This window comes from Alosa sapidissima, chromosome 18 (genome assembly GCF_018492685.1).
Source record: "Alosa sapidissima isolate fAloSap1 chromosome 18, fAloSap1.pri, whole genome shotgun sequence".
Taxonomy (NCBI): domain Eukaryota; kingdom Metazoa; phylum Chordata; class Actinopteri; order Clupeiformes; family Clupeidae; genus Alosa; species Alosa sapidissima.
Window position 1 is genome coordinate 21,400,057 of NC_055974.1, and position 12,064 is coordinate 21,412,120.

The window sequence follows — 12,064 nt, forward strand, 5'->3', positions numbered from 1 at the left end:
GTCAGGCCAATAAAAGGCCTGGGTAGTTCTGTTTGACCTAAGTAAGAAAGAAAGTGGCATAGTGGTGCAAGTTATGTAAGAGCAGCAGAAGTGTTGTGTTTTCAGGACAACAACAACAAGTTGTAAAGTGTACAAGTGTGCAAGTGGAGTAGTGCAGGCGGCCATTGTGGGTCCAATGTCCAGGATGTTATGTAGCTGAGGGTGGAGGGGGGAGAGGAGGGAGAGAGTTCAGCATCCTTACAGCTTGGTGTATGAAGCTGTTGGTGAGTCTGGTAGTGCGGGAGCGCAGGCTTCTGTACCTCTTCCCAGAGGGCAGTAGATCAAACAGATTGTGAGCGGGGTGACTTGCATCACTCACAATTTTGGTCGCCTTGCGGGTGAGGTGGGTGATGTAAATGTCCTTCAGGGAGGGGAGTGAAGCACCAATAATCCTTCCAGCTGTGTTCACTATGCGCTGCAGGGCTTTCCTGTTGTATTCAGTGCAGCTTCCGCCCCACACAGCGATACAGCTGGAGAGGATGCTCTCAATGGTGCCTCGGTAGAATGTGGTCATGATGGCTGGTGGAGCACTTGCTCGCCTGAGTTTCCGCAGGAAGTACAGGCGGCGCTGAGCTCTCTTCGCCAGTGATGCAGTGTTGGTGGTCCAGGAGAGGTCTTCACTGATGTGCACCCCCAGGAATTTGGTGCTGCTCGCTCTCTCCACCACAGCACCGTCGATGGTCAGTGGCAGGTGTTGGGTGTGACCTCTTCGGAAGTCAACAACAATCTCTTTGGTCTTGCTGACGTTCAGCAGGAGGTTGTTGTCCCTGCACCACGTGGTCAGATGGTCGACCTCCAACCTGTATTGAGTCACCAGAGTTTTTTCACTATGTAATTGTTGCTGTAGGTTGCAGTGCTGTCATGCGTCAGCAGGGTGAAGAGCAGCGGACTGAGCACGCAGCCTTGGGGGGCCCCTGTGCTCAGTGTGATGCTGCTTGAGGTATTGTTGCCAACACGTACTACTTGGGGCCTCTGACAGAGGAAGTCCAGTAGCCAGTTGCAGAGGTAGGTACTGAGTCCCAGTTTGTCAAGTTTGCAGATGAGTTGTTGTGGTATTATGGTGTTGAATGCAGAACTGAAGTCTATAAACAGCAATCTCACATATGAGTCTCTTTTTTCCAGGTGGGTGAGGGCTGGGTGGAGGGCAGAGCAGATTGCATCCTCTGTAGACCGCTTGGCTCGGTATGCAAACTGGAAGGGGTCCAGGGTGGGGGGAGAATGGATTTGATATGTGACATGACAAGCCGCTCAAAGCACTTCATGATGATGGGTGTCAGTGCCACAGGGCGGTAGTCATTGAAGCAGGATGGAGCAGTTTTCTTCGGCACAGGTATGATGGTGGCAGCTTTGAAACATGAGGGGACGATGGCTTGCTTCAGGGAAGTGTTAAAGATGTCTGTGAAGACATCCTTAAGCTGTCTGGACCTGTTGCCTTACGGGTGTTGATAGCAGCAAGTGTCCTCTTCACGCTGTCGGCAGAGAGGCACAGGGGCTGCTCATGTAGAGGGGGATGGGTCTTCTGTGGGCAGGTGCTGTTTTGTGCTTCAAAGCGAGCAAAGAAGCGGTTCAGGTTGTTGAGCAGAGGGATGTTGCTCTCACAGCTCTGTGGCGCGGGCTTGTAGTCCGTGAGGGCCTGAATGCCCTGCCATAGGCTTTGTGCGTTCCTGCTGTCTTTGAAGTGGGTGGTTATCTTGTGAGTGTATTCCTTTTTTGCTTCCTTGATGCCACGGGACAGGTTGGCTCTCGCTGTTCTCATGCCAGCTTCATCCCCAGCTCTGTAGGCTTTGTCTCTGGCCCTCAGCAGCCTGAGGACATCCCCTGTCAGCCATGGCTTCCAGTTAGCCCGAGTGATGATGTCTTTTGTGTGGGTCACATCATCGATGCACTTGGTGATGTAAGAGGTTACAGTGTCTGTATACTCCTCTATGTCTGTCCGGTTGTTGTAAGTGGTTGTTGAGGTATAAGTAAAGGATGAGGGGGTACAACGTTTTATGGTCATGAGATGGTTTAGATGGTGACAATTATTGACAACTATACCCTCACAACTGATAAAAAAGATATAATATCACTAAATCAGTGATTTATTGCATTGGTAGGAAGTAATGTAATATTTTTTTAATCTTCTCACCAACGTAATAACTTCCTGCAAACGTAATATTGATTATGTTGGTGGGAAATTGGGTCAATACGTTGGCAGTAGGCAACAGTTATTACGTTGGTGGGAATTTATTACGTTGGCAGGATTATTACGTTTAAAACTTGCTGATTTTGTGCCGATTTTAATTACATTGGTGGTTTATTACTTTGGTGGAAAGTTATTACGTTGGTGGGTGTTACACTGGTTCATACTTAATTGACTGATATTCTATTCTAGATAACTGCAATCCCCGCAGCATACAAATTTTCATCACACAATATACCCCCAAGGCACCTTAGACATGGCCAATTCTACTACCCAAAGGATTCAACATTGAGCCAGTCTAGAGGAGAGTCAGTTTTTCAAAGCATGAATAACTGCATGATACATGTATGATAACTGCATGATGCATGTATGATAACTGCATGATACATGTATGATAACTGCATGATGCATGTATGATAAACTGCCAAAGGCACTTGTCGTCAGCACCTCCCTCAATCCTTCAGAGAACTCACAGAAAACACAGTGTCGTCCTGCTCGGCCTGGTTGCTTAAGCTGCTCTCAGCACCACAACTCTCTCTAAATAGGAGCCTCCGAGGCCTTGTCCTCTAGAGACACGGGCTTCAAGTTGAGTCGACACGAACCGAGGCGAGACAAGCCACGCTGCGCTTTTTTTTTCTTTTCTTTTTTTTTGTTGTTGTTGGTGCCTCGGCGCCCATCACCATGGAAACGTCCCCCCGCGGCACAGCCCATTACGACAACAGGTGCTGGCGCGGTGTTCGGGGAGGCACCCGAGGAGATAGCGAAGTCGGAGGGGTGTGAAAGTACCTCAAATCTTTTCTAATCGCTGTGTTTTTTTCGCTCCTTCTCCTTTAAAGAAGACTTTTCCCCAAACTCCCACTCTATTCCCCAGTTCCTTCAACTCAAAGGCTTAAAGAAAAGAACTCTGTTGGTATCCTAACGTTTTAAACATGAGCAGTGGTTCCTTGGGTAACATCGGCCTTACTCATCTCACAGACAGAATATTGGAAGACATTTTGCACTTCATGTGTTACAGGCAGGAGTAAAATTTGAATACATGTTTTGCTTATCTACTGTGGGAATTAAAGTGCTGAAGTCGGAGCTTGTTTTACAAGTATTTTCTATAAAATAAGCCTGATTCCTAACCCCTGCTGTCCAAAATGGGATTACAATGTCAAACATTTCAGCCAGGTGGTTCATTTTGTTGTGTATTGATACATAAACAGAAACATAAGCCGTAGATGCCTGCATGTGCTCTCTTTTATATGTTTTTGGCCATTTTGATTTTTAATATATGGATAGGCCAGTTGAGAGAGACAGGAAATGGGGTAAGGATCGAATTGGCAAATGACCACCACTCAAACTTGAAATGACATCCCCGTGAGTATGTCGACCTATGGTGCTTTCCTAACAGGTCCATCATCATTATCTTTTCTATCCCCATTCAGTCATTCACAGGCTTACTCTGTAACGGCTGATGGCTCTTGAAGTGACCCAGAACCAACCAGACCTGTTCAAGGTTCTTGTCACCATCGGCCTCCTTTTTGGCTTCTGGCAGCAACATGTTTTGCATCATAATATGGGTTTGCAGTGTCCCAGCTTTATTGGAATGTTTTGGATTGTATGTTAATAAACATGGCAGCATAAAAACCTCACAAGCACAGGTCTTTCAATAACCTTTTAAAGCAAAAAACTTAAGCTTAAGGATAACAAGTAGGTCATGGAGGAGACTGAGAAGAATGAACCAGTGAGAATGAGAGAGAAATGGCTGTTTGACAGAAAAGATTATAATTATGTCAATCCCAGCACTTCCCCAGGTCTATGACTTTCAGAAAGCTGAGAATGGATGAAGACAGGTGACATCACATACTGTATTATATACACACACACACACACACACACACACACACACACACACACACACACACACTCCCTCTCTCTCATACACACACTGCCCCCAAACACACTCACACACATGCTTCCCCCCCCCCCCCCCCACCCCACCTACCACACACACATACCGAGTGTCCACCTCGTTTAGCCGACTTCAATTTGAAAAATGGCAACACCTTCCCCATTAGCGGTAGCGTCCTCCATCACCCAAATGAGGGTCGAGGGGAGGTTAAGCGTCCCGCACGCATGCTCTCGCGCTCGTCCTAATTGTTTCAAATCTTCGGCTTCGCAGAGGAGACGCCACCGCCATCGTTCTCCCCGCCGCCCTGATTAATCCCCGTCTCGTTCCGCAGCCGACGCCGACGAATCCCGTTCTGGGCCACGGGGGCCGCTAACGAGGATGAGGGGGATAGAGATGAAGATAAGGCACTGACGAAAGAGTGCGCAGCAGCGTCATGACGGAGAGAGGAACGGAGACAGACAGAGCCAAGGATGGTGGTCAAGGAGAGACAACAGGGCGGCGGTAGCGTAGTGGTTATCGCTAGCATACAGTAGGCTGAAAAGTTGTGGGTTCAATTCCCGGCTTCCACCGCTGTGCCCTTGAGCAAGGCACTTAACCCCAAGTTGTACCCCATAAGTAAGTCACTTTGGATTAAAAAATGTCATTTAAATGAAAAAGTTAAATGAATACATTTAATTGTAAATAACAAAAGAGTACACAGCAGCGTGATGGAGAGAGAGATGGAGCTGGACAAGGGTGGTGGTGGAGGTTATGATGGTAGAGGAGACAAAAAGGCTCTGGCCCCAGCTGCAACTGGCTGGGGCACCTGCACCGTACGCCGGCGACCCGGGTTCGATTCCCGCCCCGTGGTCCTTTCCGAATCCCACCCCTGCTCTCTCTCCCATTCGTTTCCTGTCACTCTCCACTGTCCTATGATTAAAGGCATAAAAAGCTCAAAAAAAAAAAAAAGGCTCTAGTAGTACGACAGTGAGATGGAGAGACACAGAGAGAAAAGGAAGGTGGCGGTCAAGAAGGGACCATAAGGACCTGACATAAAAAAAGAAGAAGAAAATAAATGTGCATCAGAGTTATGATGGAAAGATGGAGAGATGGAGAAAAACAGATAGAGAGAGGTGTGATAGTGTAGAACGGTCCTGATGAGAGACTGCATATCAGAGTTATGGTGGAGGGAGGGAGAGAGAAGGGTGGTCATGGTAGAAGAGACAACGATGTCATGATGAAGGATTGCATCTCAGTGTCATAGTGAAGAGATGGAAAGAGAGGGAGACACACACACACACACAGTTGTTACAGTACTGTATGATGTTTCATTTTTCTTTCTTTTACATGCTACTATTAAATACCTGTATGATAGAAAATGATTTGGCAATACAAATGGTATTTTTTGTCATGCCAATCAAGCTCAGTTGAATTGAATTGACTTGAGAGAGAGAGAGAGAGAGAGAGAGATAGAGATAGATGTTGAGGATACAGACACAGACAGAATAAAGGCTAATGGTGATAGTAGAGATGATAAGATCCTGATGCAAGACTATGTATCAATGTAACATTAAAGAGATGGAGATGCTTTTGGCAAAAAAAGAAAAAGAAAAAAATAATCTTGGCTTGGTGGTAAGTAGCCTGACAGCGTGACCTTACAGAGGGCAGCCATTGATCGCTTCCTCTAAGGCCCTGCTTCTTAAACATGGCTGCTGAGGGCAGCTCTTAAAACACTCCCCAAGGTATCCTCATTCATCTGCTTAATCCACAATAAACAAGACCATACTGTTATAACACACACACACACACACACACACACACACATAAACACACACCTTCCATCTAACACGCACACACACACACACACACACACACACCACAAAAACACACACACACACACCTTCCATCTATGTTCCCAAACCCGTTTGCAGCAGTGATGGATTAGCATCAGAGCCAAATAAACAGATCTGTAAACACGAGCAGCTCCTGTAGAGGAGGACACACACACACACACACACACACACACACACACACACGGCTTGGTACGGGGGCATCGGGGTGAGGGCCATCTCAACACAGCGCATGCTGATGGGGAGAGCAGTCATTAGGTGGAATGCTGAAAGCACTGATGCAAATTGGGCTAAATTGAAGACCTGGTGGTCTTGTGCTAGACATTTTAAGTGCCTAGGCAGAGTGATGGGCCAGGGGGGGTGCATGCAGCTTAATTTAAGTGGCAGGTAGATGTGCTAGTGTTAGTGGGTTTGTTGATTGTATATTTTTTGTTGATATGTGTTTTTGTTTTATTTTTTGTGAGTAGTTGAAGGTTGTCTATCGAATGTACCGTAGATGTTTAAAGGATATTTGTTTGTTTTATGATTCTAAGGTGATTTTGATTAGTAAATGTTAAATCTACTATTTCTATGGAGATGGAATTGTTTGCACATCGCAGATGCTTAAGGACACACACACACACACACACACACACACACACACACACACAAACACACAGCAGATGGTCCATGTCTAAGCACCAAATCACTTTTTTGTTACTTTATTTGCCAAAACGTGATTCTCCCTTACCCCTCCCCATCCCCCGCTCCAAGGCTTTCAGCCAGGGCAACATCAAAGCAACAGGCAAAGCAAAAACAGACAGAGCCAATAAAAGTGTCATCATCTGACCAGCTGCAATCAAAAAAACAGAGAGATGCAATCACTTGGCAAAGCACGGGTGTCAGAGCCGTATCATCTCTCTCTCTCTTTCTTTCTCTCTCTCTTTCTCTCTCTCTCTCTCATAATTGGCTATGTATGCATGCAACTGAAGTGTGGCAGCCCATCCCATTTACTGTGATGAATCAGTCTTGGGCATGTTGAACAGCCTTTGAGTGGCATTAGGTCACCCGTCACCCCCACCACCTCCACCATCACCACTTCCCCCAGTTGAAGGACAGGGTGGATTTGGGGGGGAGGCGGTGTTAGATGCACATCTCACTATCTCTGTTCTACACGGATTAGAGTGAGCAGAGCAAGCGAGCTCGTGGCTAAATTTGTTCGTCAATCAAGCGACGAGTGCGACGAGACGATGATGACGGGCGTTTGCATCACCTGAGACACAACTCTGTCTCAAAAATGCCATTTGTTCTGCTTGCATGGTTCCCTTAAAAAAAATTGACAATGACAATGCTAAACCAAACAGAGTGCTGAATGTAAGACTGAGGCAGTAGAAATAGCACACATTTCATGATGTTAGCTTAATGGTGGTTGGAGGTGGTTCATATATAGATATAAAAAAAATACTGCAAGATCATTAATTTCTCTCAGCATCCTAAATGGGCTTTTGTGACAAACAGACCAATGAAAGAGGTCGATGCTCATCTATGGACAATAAAGCAGACTCAGTGCTGCAGGCCTGGCGTGGAGGATGCAGGGCTGTAATCAGGACACTTTTTAGGACCCTCCAGGGTCCCCTTCTATGCGGGGCCCCGTTTGAGAAGGATGTCTGGGGAGGCAAGGCGAACAGCTGTGTGCGTTCAGGCTGCCTGGCCACAGAGAGAAGGGAGGAGACCAGTAAAAGCTGCTCCCACCCACGGCTCACTATCCATCACACAAACACACACATGGACATGGATACACACACGCACACACACTCACGGATACACACATGCATGTACACACACACACACACACACACACAGAGTCAGTCACAGACACAGACACAGACACACACACACAGTAACAGGTTGAAATCTCATATTGTTATGAGAGACCCCTATCGAGTTGCAGTTGGAGTGTTTTCTAAAGTAGGACATTTTCTCTGATGGCCTCAGGCCTGTTTGTTAACAGTGTTAAAGTGGCCTTCAGGCATGAGAGAGAGAGAGAGAGTGAGAGAGAGAGATGGGGAGAAAGAGAGGAAAGAGAGGGAGAAAGATAGAGGGGAGAGAGAGGTAGAATGAGAGACTAAGAGATAGGGACAAAGAGAGAGAGAGCAAGAGAGAGGGAGAGAAAGAGAGAGGAAAGAGATGGTAAGAGAAAGAAAGAGAAAGGAAGTGTGTGAGAAAGAGCAAGAGAGAGAGAGTGAGTGAGAGAGGAAAAGAGGGTGTGTGAGAGACACGTTGCGTGCCTTCACTCAGCCGAGCGACCATCGTGCGACCCTCCCCCTCCCCCTTCTCCCTGATTATGCTACTTGTGATTGCGCAAGGTCGTCCATCCTTGCCCGATCCCTCTCCATAACTGTCAGGGCCATTTGCCTTTTATTGCCTCGCCACCCGTCTCTCGCTTGAATATCAATAAGGCTTTTTATGTGATTTCACTGCATTTGAATGCAGCCAGTATTGCTGCTCAAGAGAGGCTGGCTGGAACAGAGACGGTGGGATAGGGTGGGGCAGGTGGGGGGGGGTGGGGCAGGGGGGGTTGTGGAACCTTCTGAAGCGATATGAGGAGACGGAGGCAATGGAAATTAAAGAGCTGGTACAAAGTGTCAGTTTCAGATGAGATGTATGTGTGTGTGTGTGTGTGTGTGTGTTCATATGTGAGATAGATTTTGGGTTTTAAATAATCCCATGGCTCCCATAACTAAAACGGCACTGTCATAGTGACTCTGCGTGTGTATGGGTGACAGGGGAACCTGTAAAAGGGCCACACCCTGTGCGTGTTTAATCATGCGCTGTCCAACCAAAGTCCCAAAGGGACATTTCAGCCAGCCAATAATAATCTCCACAACCTTCCGCCCGTAAAGAAGCATTACAGATTTCATTCTCAGTGGAGCCAGAAAGCAAATACTCCTCCTAAGCAGAACTCCTTTTGTGCTATTTGGGGGTGAATGTTGACCAATTTTCTCTCTTTAGCTAGTTAAAACCCTTAAAGGTGTAATGTTGGAAAATGAACTTTCTAAAGAATATCTGGGTTCACTGAATTCAACATAGAATTTTAGAACCTTGAATTGTTGCGGAACTGAATCTTATGTTAGAATGTTCAAAAACCCACACCTTTAAGGGTTAATTTATATAGACCCTTTCAAGAGAGTTCCATTATCAGCATCATAGTTGGCCCCACAAGACTTCCTTTTTAACATTCCATATGTTATCTTAATGCAGAGGAAGTAGATTGGGGCCCAAATAGAACGTTCAAGCATTGTTTTTGTTTACCTTGTTGAAAGGGTCAATTGTGGTGCCCTGAAGAACACAGCTTTTATGAGTGACCACTAGTGACCCCGTGTTGCATAGTGTACAGATCTGTGCAGAATTTGCAGAATCTTGGTGAACTCTGATTGTGATGCTGTTACAGAGTTAAATGTATGAGGACGTTGATGTGCAGTATGTGCAGATAGTTCATGGAGAGAAATTGATGATTACAATCTGCACACACACACACACACACACACAAATAAAATAAATAAACCAACATACCCGCGTACCACAAGGCATCAAGAGACATCAAGATTCATTCAAAAGGCTTTGTATAATCAAAAAATATCAGCATGTCCAGTTATGCAACAGATATTGACACATCCGGTTTATATGATATATCCTTATATCCTTATATAATATATCCTACAGTATAGTAAAAGCTGGGGAAACTATAGCCTATCCTAATGCGTTTACGTCAGTATTTTTATTTATTTATCTATTTTATTTAACTGAGGTCAAAACTATATAAATATCTGATCTGACAAGCTCTTCCTTTTATATTCATATTTCCAACTGACATGGATGGCAGAGCAAAAGAAAAAGAAAAAAAAAAATGTCCAACCAAAAAAAGGTCTGAGTTTTATCCTTGCATTATTCATTTACAAATTGGAGGGATATTCAATCTCAATTCCAGCAGTATAAATGATGTACTGACAGTCACTTCAATCTATTACCATTTAATTGGTGCCATCAGTAACTATTTCAGCGATGTATTTAGTCACTTGACAGGCTATTACAGTGTACCGAAGATGACCAGTGTAAAATCCCCTGTTGCATTATGCACACACACAAAAGAATCACACAAAACAGTCACAAAATATTAGCGGGTAATGTTAGATTTAAGGCTGTCACAAAACAGCGCTGGGCATGTTAAAAAATAAACTAACATAACGGTGAACAGATTAGCAGAGAAAGAAGTCCAAGCAGTAATTAAATTCTGGGCATCGGGAGGGCGAGGTTACGGGTCGGCCCCCGTTCCCTCGGACAAAGAGATCTGCCGACACCCAGCTGATGAAAATGAAATGTGTGCAATGAATCACTGCTGCGGGGATCCATTTATTTAGTCGCACAGGAGTGCTAAGTTATTTATTGCTTGTCACTATGAGCTGTTGGCTCAATTTAATTTCTGCTACAAGTGCTGCAAGAAGAAAAGGGTAGAGGGGGGAAAGTGCTGCAAGAAGAAAAGGGGCAGAAAAGGCAGAGTCGCTTCTACGTGGACGTGGGGGAAGATTTGAAAAGAAGAAAAAATGATGTCACATTATAGTACGAGGGAATGGAGATGGCCGCAGGGATATTCAATGGAGCATCTTCCTGGGGGGAGGGGGGGGGAATGGCCGATAATATCTGGCCATTGGCAGAAGCGTTTCCAGTGAGGTTCAGGGTGTACCGTCGATTTTAAACGGCTGAAATGTTGGCCTGTCTTCAGCCCAGCGGAGTCTGTCAGGAATACTGACTCGTGGGGGGAAATGAATCATGCTTCGCATGGCATGGCGATGACATTTTTATCCATCCGTTTAAAGCTTTCCTGATTTAGACTGATTAAAACTGATTTTTTTTTCCATTAATAGTCTTCAAGGAACTGATAGCCATATTGTTTGAATACTGTAGGTGGACAAGGTGGAAGGGTCATATGTTAATACATACAGGGAAATCATTTCCAAGTGCTTACAACTGTCAATCAATCGTTTCACGTAAATGTATAGATAAATACATTCATGGATACATTCGACACAAATAACAGTCTTTACTTGTCAGTTCTGAGGGCGCCTTAAACCAGTTGATGCCACTGAACAACTGGCTAGGCAGGGTTCTCCACAATGTGCAGGAGTTCACAGATGATGTCTCTGAGCAACTGGCTAGGCAGGGTTCTCCACAATGTGCAGGAGTTCACAGATGATGTCTCTGAGCAACTGGCTAGGCAGGGTTCTCCACAATGTGCAGGAGTTCACAGATGATGTCTCTGAGCAACTGGCTAGGCAGGGTTCTCCACAATGTGCAGGAGTTCACAGATGATGTCTCTGAGCAACTGGCTAGGCAGGGTTCTCCACAATGTGCAGGAGTTCACAGATGATGTCTCTGAGCAACTGGCTAGGCAGGGTTCTCCACAATGTGCAGGAGTTTACAGATGATGTCTCTGAGCAACTGGCTAGGCAGGGTTCTCCACAATGTGCAGGAGTTCACAGATGATGTCTCTGAGCAACTGGCTAGGCAGGGTTCTCCACAATGTGCAGGAGTTCACAGATGATGTCTCTGAGCAACTGGCTAGGCAGGGTTCTCCACAATGTGCAGGAGTTCACAGATGATGTCTCTGAGCAAGTGGCTAGGCAGGGTTCTCCACAATGTGCAGGAGTTCACAGATGATGTCTCTGAGCAACTGGCTAGGCAGGGTTCTCCACAATGTGCAGGAGTTCACAGATGATGTCTCTGAGCAACTGGCTAGGCAGGGTTCTCCACAATGTGCAGGAGTTCACAGATGATGTCTCTGAGCAACTGGCTAGGCAGGGTTCTCCACAATGTGCAGGAGTTCACAGATGATGTCTCTGAGCAACTGGCTAGGCAGGGTTCTCCACAATGTGCAGGAGTTCACAGATGATGTCACTGATCAATTGGCTAAACAGGGTTCTGCATAATGTGCAGGAGTTCACAGATGCACAGTTCCACACCAGTTCACATCATAACAGTTTTGAAAGAAAAAGAAAAAAAAAAAAAAAGAAGCAATGTAGTGAATGTTAATAGTGCTTTTCTAGCGTCTCTTGATTTATGTAGATTACGTTGTGTGCAACTCAG